General features: G+C 41.4%; 1 protein-coding gene across 3 annotated transcripts in view; it reads left to right on the forward strand.

Moving 5' to 3' along the window:
- The first annotated feature begins 548 nt into the window (after positions 1 to 548).
- The window catches only part of kank3 (KN motif and ankyrin repeat domains 3), a 34,416-nt gene continuing 20,655 nt past the window's right edge, over positions 549 to 14,309 (forward strand). For 2 of the 3 annotated variants that reach the window (XR_013771947.1, XM_079267938.1), the window contains exon 1: positions 559 to 598. The gene's annotated coding sequence lies outside the window, so the exon portion shown is untranslated. Of the gene's footprint in view, positions 599 to 14,309 lie in introns of all 3 variants that reach the window. The other variant, XM_079267939.1, reaches the window with a different exon arrangement.

The raw sequence follows: 14,309 nt of genomic DNA on the forward strand, positions 1-14,309 counted from the left end.
AAAACATACTTCACACTCAGTCAATTTATCTTGTTGCCATGTCAGGCTACTATAGCATTATTGGGCATGTATTTGATATGATTGTGTAACTTAAATGACACATCAATCAACTTTTACCTCAAACTTGCACACAGTCAAATGTAGCCTATTTTGAATTGATCCTCCAGTCGAGGCAAACATGTATCACCCATATATGAAAATGAATGTCGTGTCTGCTTCTCGTTCTCAAATCTTATGTTTATTGTCAATGCAACATCATGGGTTCCACACAAGCAGGTTTTGCGTATGCAAAAAATTATTTTATATTGTCGTGAAATTTATAAAAAAGTATAAGCAGCATATCTGCTGCAGCAACCCAGCATTAAACCAACAAAACGAAAGTGGCAACTGCTTATATACGACTAACAAAAAAATCATGTTCAACATTGTAGTTTTATTTTTAAATCCCAAACCGGAAAACGTATTTTATATATTGTGTAACTTGACAAGTCAGGGGTAGGAGGTTTTTTTTTTTTCATCTTCTCCTCCCAAACTTTTCTTACCTTCTCCAGAAAGTCATGACAAGTCTCAGTGAGACTGGACGGACACACGGCAGAAGGTAGGAAACAGCCCGAGGGATCGATGACCACACACTGACACTGATACATATTGATTAGCGGATTATTGCCACGCTCCAGGAACTAACGACACAAAGATTTACTCTGCATGTGTCTTAGTTATTAGCCTCAACGTGTTGCGGTGAATTATTGTAAAAAGTACTATAGGCTGCAGGAAATCTATATATTTCTGATGCTCCTGTAATATCACTGTCCTACTACGCTTATGTGTTTGTAGTAATGTGCTTTTTTGCGTTTTTAACTTCCAGGAATGTAGCCAAAATCCTTTGATTTTCAATAGAGACCTATTGTTTCTATCTTTAGTCATATGTCTATTATTGCTTTTTATAGCCCTACAAAGTGACTCTGTCATTTCTAAAATACTTATATTACCATCATTACTCCCCCATTACTCCGTCTCTCTCCCATTAATAAGGACTTCTGTTTGCAAAGTGTTATAAATAAAGTTGGTTTGCTTGCTAGTAGAGCAGAATAAATATCTCTGATAGTGTTGTGGGTGAGGCTCCTACATGGGATGAACCCCCCCCCCCCCTCTATTGTCAGAAGTGTTGAACCCTATATATAGTTGGTCGAGACCAAATAGAGAGCTAAACAGTTAATATTTGACTTATATCCATTAGGCTGACACAAACACAACTCTTCTGGATGTGTACATAAGCTATTTACTATCAAGCTCAACATATCAACTTCAAAAGTGATATTATGTCAATGTTGTGTTCACATCTTGTTTTTGCTGCTCCCCTAGTGCTCAGTTATTGCAGGTTTAACCAAAGCTAATTTTCCACAACCAGCATCCTTTGTTCTCTAAACCTTAAACATACTTTAGTTGCCACATGCAGATACCGAAGAACACAATCCTTTGAAATAATATCGACGTTGGATGTTAACAAACGATGTAATTGCATCCTCGATGTTATTTTTGCAGAATTGGCCAATATTGTTGTTTCTGGTGATCGGTTGTGTTTACAGAGGTAGAGTGCAAGGATTCAGTGAAAGGAAGCAACATTTGGTTTTAAAGACGAGTTTGAAAGAGCATCCAGTTAGATGATTGATGATGATGGCCGCTACTGGATGGGAGAGCGTTTCTGCCATTATGCGATATTACGCAGATACAATCTACTGACTCAAATAGCTGGAATGGGTTTTGGTGACAAAGTGGCTGATCTATTCTATTCAATTCTACATACGTTACTCACTGGAATTTTAATCCCTGTTTAAATTTAGACAAATTTAGACGGCCAATACCAGAAGTCCCAGTATTGGTATCGTGGCTGAAAAGTCTGATCGGCGCGTCCTAATTTTACATTTGTTTCTTCTTTAAGAGTGTGGCTAAATTGGGGGACCCTTATTGGATAAAAGGCTACAGAGAAACAATACATGTTTATTTAGTTCAGTCAGGAATGTCAGGATGCCGTGGCCTTTTTGTGGAACTTCCTCTTTAGCGTATTCTTGTAAAAATGAAACAGAAATTAAAGCTGGAGGGTATTTCTTAATGTTGTTTTTGATATGTAACTAAAGGCAAACATCTCAAATTGATAACCACGAGACAACCTGCTGTACAAAGATGACATGAGTAAGCCGAGACGTGTCCCTTTGAGTCAGTGTTCATCGCTCAACAACCTTTCTGGCTGAGGGGAAACAGGACTCTGGGGTTTTCACTTACTGCTGTCGTCTCAAAAATAGATTGACTGTAAGTTTAGTTGGAGGTGTCAGGAGGTCCGTGTTACACTTTGATACTCTGGATATTTCCTCTCTTGCTCCAGTTATTTTTTGCCTTTATACACGCACTCCCTAACTCATACTTTCTTGCCTTGCACCTAAGAACAGAGGGAGGACAGTTTATTCAATTTAAACTGAATTAAATGTGTGTGTGCTCTCACTCACGAGCTTGATAAGATGCATGCTGTCGTATTTTTAGCTCTATTACGAGTGGTTATTTTAGCGCCTCCAGACTGAGTAACTCTGCACTGCAGTGACATGATGAGCGAAGAGAACGCTGGACTCACCAGCGTTAAGATGACAGCACACTAAAGTCAAAATCTGCATTTGTTCACAGGTAATCTGGTGGGCTTGCAATCTTAAATAAACCCCTGAATGAGAATAAAATCGCTGCTGTGTGCAGAAACATTTTTCAGTCTCATTCAACATCTTCACTGGATTGCTCTTGTGTTGAATGACGTCCATTTGAAGGACCACTGAGTGCAGCTTTAAGTGGGCATTCAGGCGTTGGTTGGGGCGTGTTGTTTCAGATGCAGGTTAGACAATGAAACAGTTTGAGTAACAAATTCATTAGTTTCAAGGCTCAACAGATGCCAAACCACTGTACAGAGGGTCTGTCACAACATCTTATGACTCCTGGAGAGATATCACGGTGGCAACTATTCAATCTTTTGTCACAACAATCACAAAGTAAACGGTGCGAAGGCACCAGGATTGTGCGCTTACAGAGCGCCAACTCTGGAATTTTCCAGACGACACTGTGTTGTTTTGCCGGTGTTGGCAAACGCACATTTACTGAGGCCCTGTATTCAAGTACAACTTTAAGGTACATTTACTTCATTTGAATATTTCCATTGTATACTACTTTTTACTTCTACTCCATCACACACAATGTTGTAATTATTACTCCACTACATTTATTTAACAGCTTACGTACTTATCTTACTTACTTTTTCTAAATGTCTTTGCATTATGAGTACTTTTACTTTTAATACTTTAAATTACATTTAGTTGATGGTACCTCTGTACTTTTGCATATGTTTTTGAATGCAGGACTTTCACTTGTTATGGGGTGTTCTTCTGTATTTTAATATTTCTTCCACTACTGGTTGCTGGACTGGCCTCTGTGAAATTAATCACAGCGCTGCGTGTTGTTTCAATGGCGTGTAAAAGATGGTCTGAACGCCTCCCTGTTAAAGGTGGCGCCATTTGTTTATGAGTTGAAGGAAGAATCTTGAGCTTGTACTATTTGTCATTAAAGCGGATACCCTCTGATTAAATAAGAACAATTCCAGGAGAATTTAAACAAATACATTTTCTGCTCTGTGAATCTATATGTGGTTTGTTTACCTTTTAGTTCAGGCAATTTTTATTCTTCTAATCAAAGGCAACAATTAGTTTTAAGTGTCGGAGCTGAGTGGAACCTGATAGCAGGAGGTTGTCATCATAATTAGCAGGCATCCAGGCTTAGAAAATGGAAATGACTACTTTCAGCTTCATGCCAGATCCTCTGATTGGAGTGGCTTTCCCAACTGTTCCTGAAAGGAGAGAAGCCTTCCAGAAGTTCAGTGTGTTTGAGTGAAGCAGCTGTGAGTTGTCTACGTGTAGTTTTAGTTTCACAAGGTAGAACAAAAAAACAACAACCTTGTCTTATTTTGATTGATCGCGATTGTTGTTGCAGAGACCATGCTGAACTATTTTAAAACAATGGCTCCAGAGTTGACTTCCAGCTGGACAGGAAGTTTAGAGCAATTACAATACAAGAACACAACACTGTACACAGTGGAATGCAATAAATAGAAATTACACAAATCTTTGACTTTGTATTTAATTGTTATCTCGAGATATCTGAAGTCTTTTAAAAATTCTCAAGATTCGTGGTTTTGTAGAAATGCAACTTACTATATTAATTTAGTTGTCTGATTATCTTTTATTATGAAGTCCTTCCTCTTGGCCCTTTGAATGAATTCAATCAAGTCTCTTGTATAATTCTGAACAGCTTCAGTAGAAATGAGATACTGGAAAACTCAATTATCTTGAAAAAAGAGATATTTCAGTATAGTGATCATGAGAGACTAGTTTGATTGTTTGGGGTAACTTAAGGACCTTTTAGAAATGAATAGGAGCTTCTCTGAATCACATTTATTATAATTATTGACATGATAAGGGTGAGTGGTGGCAGGAGGACACAGATGTAGATGTTCAGATAATTTAATACTTAAGTGATCTTAAGACAGCAGACCACCCTTGTGTTCAGTACTTTAATATACTGATCGAAATGAGTCAAAGATTGTGTGTCTGTGTGGATCTACAGGCGTCTCTATGACTTTCAGCTGTGGATTAATACACATAACATGCATCAGGTTTTGGCTACTCTGACCTTTTAGTGGGATCAATTTACTGCTTGTTTTGGTCTTTTCACAGGATTTGTTTACATGTAGACTATTACATATATCACCAGATTTATCCTTTAAAATGTTGCAAATGACTGTACATAAAGGAACAATGCCTTCTAATGACTGTAGTAAAACAGGACAATACTATGAATGAAAAGGTTAGTGTCTACCACGGTGGTCCAATCAGACGCTCGTCCCTCTGCGCTCTCCACTGCCTGAGAAACTCTGAATGAAAAACACAGGGCTAAAAATACCCACGTTCACTGAAGTGCTTGGGCAGAGCTTGGGAAAGAAGAAGCACTAATCAAACTGTGTGCACCAACATCAGGCTGAGAAAACGTCAAACGTACAAATCACTGCTGCGTGTTGATTCATCTGGAGGATCTGTTTAGTCTCGACTCGGGTCATGATTTACAGGTTGGGATTCTTGACCCTGAAAGGCTTTTTGGCGGGTAAAATGCTGCCAGACTGGTTTGACTCTTGTGGTTTGAGCACCAAAAAGGTCAGACTCTCGTTGTGCCCGAGCTGACCACTTCTCTCTGTGGAAGAACCAAACCACGACTGCTTTTGGAAACACTTCCTGCATGTCACTGTGAGGCCGTGAACATTTTCAACCCAATTGAAATTTTTGGATCAAACAATGAAAGTTTTTGTGCGCTGCTAAAGAGAGCGAGACGTTTGTGGTTGTACTCAAACTTTCTCTGACGCCGTAACGAGATTTTGAATCTGAGGCCTGAGGAAAAAGTGAGGGCAGAGCGAGAGCGAGGCCTTGGACTCTGGTTTAGTGCGTGTTCTGCAGCACAGAGATCACCTCTGTTCACCGGCTCATAATGGAGGAAATGTTGTGGAAAAGCACCTCTGCCCGATGAAGTCATACACAGAGGCTGAACAACACGGACATGTTCAGTTGCCACTGCAGCCACCAACATGAAAACTAGCTTTTGTGTATGAATATATCAGTCATTTTATAAAGCATTCTGGAAAAGGCTTTATTTAAGGAAAAGGCAAAGAAAATTTAAATACCTGTTCCACTTTCTAATAGAGTTCTCTTTAAAAGTCGTAACTAACGGCTTTATTCATGTTTTAAAGTAATTTCCTCCTCCTTGACAGATCAGTTATAAGCTATTAAAAAGAATAACTTTTTTGGGTAGCCATGTTGTAAAACATCTCGGTGGCTGCTTTGTCATTAATAGTGAAGTCATTAATAAAGGGACGAGTTTCTCACTTTCTAAAAAGCCATCGTTGTTATTGCTTAAAACTCATCTAGTACATTATTTATCAACCAAAATATTGAAAAACAGACCAATAAAACGGCAAAAACAAGGCGGTACATAGTTGTGTAATGTAACAGAAGAAGAGCAAGTAAAAGCCAAATTCTATGAAAGGAGTCTCCTTTGTAATCCGGCTGAGATCAATGTGCAAGTTGTCTCGCCGTCTGCATGGCATCGATATGTTCAATTATGTTTTGTAATGCCTGGCAGACATCAGATTGCCTCTCAGAGTAATAAGCAGCCCAAAGTTGAGAAGCTAACTGAATCAGTGCCTGCATGGAAAACTGAATTAGAGCCCAACAAACATGTATTTTCCACAGGAGCAGCTCCGCGGCGATGAAGGTGTGTTCGCAGGAGCTTTGGGAGACATTTCAAAGACCTACGCGCACCCAGTGTGTTAAGATAGTATTTTTACCTCATAACAAAGGGGAGGCCGGAGCCATGCTGCCGGCTTGTGCCGTCGACACGCTGCACCAATAATGCTACCAAAACTGGTTTACAATTATAAGGAATTTAATTCCACTGATGTAAGTACATTTACAGTTATACATTGGAGTGTACACTCCTATGACATATTAAAACAATACAACCCCATTTGGAAAAAAACTACCTCTGGTCTCAGGACACAGCCGTCCAGCAGATTCACAAACTAAAGAGGCAGAAAAAACGCTTCTCACCCGCCCACATATTAATTCACGACTCCTCCCTTCCGTCTATCTCAATTTCTATTGGCTACCCACCCTCAGCTCAGCAAACGCCTGTCTTCACATCTGTCTCTCCTGAGCAGCTAACCCATTCAATGATTGTCAGTTATTGTTTAATCCCATCTATAATAATCCTTCAAAATGAAAGTTAAACTTCTGCAACTTGGCAGAAGTTTCATGCTTCTGCATGTTTGTTTATCTTAATTATGCATCCTCGAAACCCTTATGATTATGACTAACTATGAATTATTAAACACTTTTATTATATCTACTAACTACAGTTTTTTGCTCAAATTTCTTACAATTCCCCCCTAACTCACAGTTCACTGTGAGTTAGCTACTCAAATGTAGTTAGTTATGCAAATGTCCCTGGAGACCTCCCCCCTACTCAATCCAGGGAAAGGCTCCCTATCTATCTAAACAGAGGCAAAGAATTCATGCACACAGATATCATTTCAAGTATTTCTGTTCAGTTCGTTTCAAGATAGAGTGCGTTGAAAGTCACTGCCTTCCATGTCTTGGGGCTGGCAGGATCAGGATACAGCCTGTAGGCTAGAGAACACATACTGAGAAGCCTTGACTGTTCTTTTACACGTGACAAAATTACATTTCTTAATCTTTTACACCCTAAAATCCCTTTATAACCCAATTAAACAAAAAATTTAATCTCCAAATACTCATCCAAAACAATCCGTCTATTTTCCAAACTTCCAACATCTCACTGGATGTTTTAGAAGTTCATCTGGATGGTCAGGAACCGCTCGCGAAGTCCCTCTGGTGGCCTCATCTAGACTGTGGCCATCAGAAGCTCCAATTCGTTCTCATCCTCGTCACATAACTGGTTGCCTGGACTGGTGTCTGGCTCATCGGTGAAACAATAAACCCCTGTAGAGGTCCACGGATGCACGGGAACCCCCATCCACAGACAACTAGGCGGTCTATGATGACAGCACACAGAATAATTACGCTTGCCAAAAATGTATGTTTTCACAGGCCAAGCATACTTCCCAACCAGTCGGTGAACGGATCAGTGACACCAGAGTTGTCTGCTAGCTCTTGGCTGAGTGCTGTCAGTCCCTCCAGCTCCCTGGTCACCGATCCATCAGGAGCTGTGTTATTTGGAATGAAAGTACAGCACGCAGACCCAAACATCTGGCACACGCCACTTTTCTCTGCTAAATCATATCTAATGCCATTCTGTTCTGCAAGGTCATTAAACTAGTCTTCGCCAGCTGTGCATGCAGTCCTGATATGGCGTCACTGGTGAAGTTTACTAAACGCTGTTGGTTATAGTAAATGTAGTTGATCCAATCGACATTTTTATTAATCATCACCCTCTGAGAGAAAACAGATTCTAAATCTGCTGCTATTTGATTTCTGGCTTGAAAGTCATTAGACACCCCCCTTGGCAGTCTTATGACATCTTATGTACACTTGGTCATCAAAAGCTCCCTTCGGGCCACCGGCATCTCTTTTGGATCTTCTGTTAGCATGTGGGCGTGGAGAGATGAGTTCTCCATAAGTTGCATCAGTGACAGGCAAGATATAGAATGACAATATAAGTTGCACCAACGCACCTGTCCAATCTTTAGGCAGGATTGGATGTATGGTTCTTCCTCCACACCATCACCATAAATCAGCTCTAGGTGCTGTCTGTCTTAACACACTGTTATATAGATAGTCGCTAGCGTTGTGACTGTTGCTACAATTTGCTTCAATAATACTGCCTACATTGGGCCCCATAGCTGTATCTGAGGCTATACAATCAAATGGACCCTCTGAAACCTTGAACAGAGGTGGGGTATTATATTCTACAGGTGGGTAATGCCAGTGCAGCCTCTGACAAGTGTGTTGGAGGGGCAAAGTGTCATCAGTAAACAGAGTTAAAATACAACTAATTCAGGACTTAGGAGTCTGAATCTTGAAGGAACTGGTGTTGCTAGGGGTCTAGATCCTAAACACACAATACAATCTGTACTACTGGCTTGAAGCCGTATATTGTACCCACCATACATTCCCATCTGCCATTCCAGTTTCCACCCCTTACCTCATTCTCTGCGTCAGTCGTATGTCGAACCTGGTCTTTTTACAGGCTTAACAATAATCCTAATGAGCCCTTGTGGGGCAGGACTATCAGTAGCCTTTCCCTGTATTACGTAAAGTCCTCAGTCAGTCAATTTAGGTAAGTCTTAAGGATTACATCTACCCACCCCCTTTGTACACATCACAGGCATAATATGATAACAGCTTCCCATACTTATGTGTGGCAGGCCCACACTCGTCAGTTATGATGCACACGGTTTTGGTCATCCACCCGCAGGCGTGTTCATACTTGGGACTGGAAATTACTTCACAGAAGTCGAACTGGACCGTTGATGTTGTACCTTCTTTGAACATAAGAGTGAGAGTTACATTTTCATAGGTGAGTGTCGTCAGAGAAGCCTCTCTACGTGGTCTAAGATCGGTTTGATTAGCTACTGAGGCTAAATGTCGAATCCTGATGTAGTCATGCATGTGTTCTGGCTCCTGTCTGTGGTTAATTCCCCACACTAAGAGGGAAACTACTGAAATCAGGACGAAAGTAATTACAGACTTCCATAACCTACTGAAGCTAGAGTCTCCCAATGGAAGGCCTCGCTTAAACTGTGGGGGAAACGTCATCTTCAGTACTGTCTAACCCCTCTTTTGAGGTGTCTTTGGCTTCAAATTTTCCTGTCTGATGTTCACTCCTGTCTCTGCGAGTGTCACACTCGTTACCTTCGCTGCTGCACAGTGAGTGAGGTGGTGTCAAGTAGCTCCAGTTTTACCTTTCACCTTTACTGCATGTGAGGTTGCCAATACTACCTCCCATGGACCGGTCCACCTTGGTTCACTCCACCTGCGCTCATGGACTCTTATCCACACCAGACTGCCTGGTGACACATCAGCCTGCTTCCTTTCGTCAGCTGCTGCTTCTGCGTTTGTCACCTGAGAAAACAACACTCGGCTCATGTTAGTTAGAGCTCCCGTATATTTCTCAATTTCTAGAGTTAGCAAGTCTAGTTGTGGTTTATCATGACGTTATTAAATCTCAAAATTTGTGAGTAGCACCTTTACTGAAAACGATTCTAAATGTGGATCTACAAAAAATGTTTGACACCTTACCATAAATGTTTGACACCTTACCATATCCCCCCTTCACCTCGATATCTCTGCTGTAAGGGATCACATGGCAACCATCTATGTATCTTGGCTATACAGTGAACCCCCCATGGTCCTGGTGACAGCATGGGCATCTGTTGATGTCTCACGGGAGGAGGTCCAGCTGGACCTGGTCGTAGGTGCTGCTGATGTTGTGGTGGGAACGGAGCATGTTGTGGTGCTGCATTGGGCTGTCTTCCTCTTCCCATTTGCCTTGGGCAGTCTCGGGCCCAATGGCCCCATCTCCCACATACGTAGCACTCACCAAACCTGTCAGGGTTTTCTCTGTTTCCTGGTTGGCCATATCCGCCTGCTTGGTAAGCTCTGCCTCTTCCATATTCTCTGCCTCTGTTGGATGCACGTGCACGTCCTCTGCCTCTATAATGTGGTGGAGGTTGGTAGTACACCACTGTGTGGGCTGGTACTGCTGGATTTGGTTGGTATGAGGTCGGGGGTGCAGCTGGATATTGGGGCTGTTGTGAGGCCTGAGCCTTGGCTACGGCCATCTGTTTCTTGGCCAGATGTTTTCTACTTATTTCTCTGTCAGCCGCCGCTATTTGAAGTTTCAGCAGCCGCCGCTGCATGCTCTTTATATCCTCGTCTTCTTTACTTTCTGCTCGTCTTTCCTCTATCCGCTGTTGCAAATCTTTTCTGATGCGTTCTACTTCTGTTACTTCACATTTTAGTCTTCTTACCATTTCTCCTACTTCCTTACTCTGCTTCTTTAATGTAAACATTATGCAGCCTAGGAGTATTCAAATGTGTGTATTAAATGTGCACGCTTGTCATCACATGAATCAAAGTCAACTCACCCTCTGTGCTGTATGGCGTGTGGCCGCTGACTCCAAAGCTGGGATCCGCTGCTCCACTTCCCAGATCTGGACCCACTCAACCACGCACCTTGACTAAAACAAACACAGAACTGCCAAAAGTTCAGCAGTAAATGTTAGCATACGTCTGTAGTGTAAGAGAGGTCAACGATCTCTCAAATATGTTGCGCCGTCCATGTCAAAATTGATTCTTAGGAACTATGTAAAATAGTAAGTGTACCAAAATTAGTCAATACTGGATATGTGAAGGAATCTCGAATCCAAAATTGAAGCTAGAATTCCGAAATCAAACTCAACATCTAAATCAGAATCACAATCTCAATCCAGTTCCAAATCAGAATTCGAAAGGTTTAAAATTGGAAGTAAAATGAAATTAAAAAACAATGAATAATTAATCAATTAAATATTAAATTCAACTTTAAAATCAATAACTGTGTTCAAAGATATTCAATCAGAAATACCAAGGCAAGTCAAACTGTTGAACTGCACTTACACTCTGGTCTGCACGATGAGTCACAATTAAGTTCAAGAATTGAAGAAACACAACTGAAACCATTAATCTTTGTTAAAATGCTGAACTAAAACCAAAGTCAACGACTAAAGTTATAATGCTTAATTAAAACTAAGGTCAGGATATAAGCTCACAGCTCTTAGACAATGAATCTCTGAAAAATTCAGATTCTAAACACTTCTTTACGGTTAACTGGAAACTACTCCTTCTGTTTAATTGTTTTTAAATCTCCTTTTCTTTTGCCTTATGTTTTGATGCTTTTAATGGTTTTATGTGAAGCACTTTGAAATGTGCTTATACAAATAAACTTGCCTTGCCGTCTGCGCCAAACCGGAAGTTGTTCTGCGCCGAACCGGAAGTTGTCATGAAACCGGCGTTTTTGTACAGATATGCTAACCGCAATGCTAACGAAAAAACGGGGCTTCTAATAAAGCGTACGCACACACAAGTATCACCAAAATCCCACACTTTAATTCCACTCGTACGCCTTCTGTCTCCTCTCTCAATCCAGCCGTTATTTTATATTATAAGCACTTATTTTACATACAGCGTACCGCAACGCCGGAGCTACACGTAGCTAGCGTTAGCTCCCCACAGCGCGGTCATGCAATATCAATCATTTTAAACGTATTTCCACGCTGCTAAAACACAGACTAGTCACACGTATTATTGGACTTATTTAGTCATCATTTTAAACGTATTTCCACGCTGCTAAAACACAGACTAGTCACACGTATTATTGTTATTATTAACCCTTAAACCTCCGGTTAACGGGCTTTAGCTCATCCGGACCCGAGCTCACTGTTACGTATATGAAACGCGAGTTATTCACTTCCAACGCCACAAACCACTCACCCAGTCTGTCTAGTTTCACCAAAGCCCTTATTCTACGTCTCTGAATCACCCACATGATCCACTAATTATATTCACAGCCAAAGCTAGCGAGTGTGTCTTTCCTGAAGCCTGCGGCCTCAGAAGCTAACTCCCGCTAGCCTAGCTCTCTAAGCAGCTTATGCGACGTGACCCGACATTCGTGGACTAAGCCCACAAAGGTTTGCACACCTAAGCCTCTCAAAGCCACAACATCTCAGTTCGCCTCGCTACATAACTGCTTTAAACTAGCTATCTGCAGGCCTAACAATACTTATGTTGGGCCGAAGGAGGCTCCCAGCATGAGCAAAGCAGTTTCGCCCGTACCACAGCTTGTTTGATTCCAATGTGGTGATTTACTTACATAGCGCTGTCCGTCTTTAATTAATTCTTAGGATCCTTATACTCTTGACTAATCCCTTAAGTTCATCATACTTCAGACAGCAAATCGTACTTACCTCAGTGGAACATGGCCTCCCTCGTGGAACGTACCCACCGGCAACGGAGCGTTAGCCGTTAGCAGCGCTTAGCCAAGCAGAGATTCCTCTAAGATCCTAGAAGCTAACTCACAGATTTCATGAAACGGCTCTGCCTACCGATATTGTGGGCCCAGGCTTGTCTGCTTGACTAATGCCGCCGTCAGCACACACAGCGAGGCCGGCAAGACTGTCCCATCTGGGGTTCGCCAAATTTGTTAAGATAGTATTTTTACCTCATAACAAAGGGGAGGCCGGAGCCATGCTGCCGGCTTGTGCCGTCGACACGCTGCACCAATAATGCTACCAAAACTGGTTTACAATTATAAGGAATTTAATTCCACTGATGTAAGTACATTTACAGTTATACATTGGAGTGTACACTCCTATGACATATTAAAACAATACAACCCCATTTGGAAAAAAACTACCTCTGGTCTCAGGACACAGCCGTCCAGCAGATTCACAAACTAAAGAGGCAGAAAAAACGCTTCTCACCCGCCCACATATTAATTCACGACTCCTCCCTTCCGTCTATCTCAATTTCTATTGGCTACCCACCCTCAGCTCAGCAAACGCCTGTCTTCACATCTGTCTCTCCTGAGCAGCTAACCCATTCAATGATTGTCAGTTATTGTTTAATCCCATCTATAATAATCCTTCAAAATGAAAGTTAAACTTCTGCAACTTGGCAGAAGTTTCATGCTTCTGCATGTTTGTTTATCTTAATTATGCATCCTCGAAACCCTTATGATTATGACTAACTATGAATTATTAAACACTTTTATTATATCTACTAACTACAGTTTTTTGCTCAAATTTCTTACAAGTGCCTTGTCATTACCCCGACGCTCTCCATCAAAGCGATGAACTGGTATAATGTCCACCAGTGAAGGAAACAACTTGATGATATACATATTTCAGCTGTTTCTGGGCAGAAAGCTGCTGACATCTGGTCCTGTTCTGTAGTTATGAGAATCAAACATCTGGAGACTCCAGTTGCTACTGCTGTGAAAGAGACAAATGTGGAATATCTAAGTCAACTCAGAGAGACTTTTAGAGATGCATCAAGCCGGTTTGTTTTCGTTATTTGCTTATCTAGAAAACAAACAGCTGAAGGGAATGTAGGAAGAAACATATTTTTAGATGGAGAACTCAGTTAAGTCTTTTCTTGGATATTTAAAAAGCAGCTTCTACAAAGGTTCAGTTAGTCTCGTTAGGAAAACAGGCCTGGAGAGTGTGTCTCACCACGGAGGGAAAACAAGGTGTTTCAGTCCAAAATACAACGTGACATCAGAACTGGAAATTGGGTAAAACTTGATTTGTGAACGCTGCTTTGTTTCAGGGTCGGGTGGGGTTGGGGGTTGTCAGCCACGGGACCGCCTCAGTCTCAGCTGACTGAGACACTGTGCAGCTCTGCAAACTGATGCTCACATCATTGTTTCCAGAAAGAAACATATAATTTTGCTATTCCAAGAATTCATTCAGGTCCCGTCAGGTCGTTTGGTTCTGTGGTCGTCCATATTTGAATCTTTACTGGATGGAAAACCGCAATGCAGTTTTCACAAAAGATGCAGAAGTTTGTTACTGAGAGAATATATACCAGAATACTTTTACAATTTGTAAGCCAAAGTGGGATTTTTGACTGAGTTTGTCAAATCAAGTTAGTTGGTAGTTTCGTTCTCGCTCAGAGCAAAGACTTTGGATTGCCCAACATCTTCACCCCGACTGTTCT

This window comes from Melanostigma gelatinosum, assembly GCF_949748355.1.
Source record: "Melanostigma gelatinosum genome assembly, chromosome: 4".
Lineage (NCBI taxonomy): Eukaryota > Metazoa > Chordata > Actinopteri > Perciformes > Zoarcidae > Melanostigma > Melanostigma gelatinosum.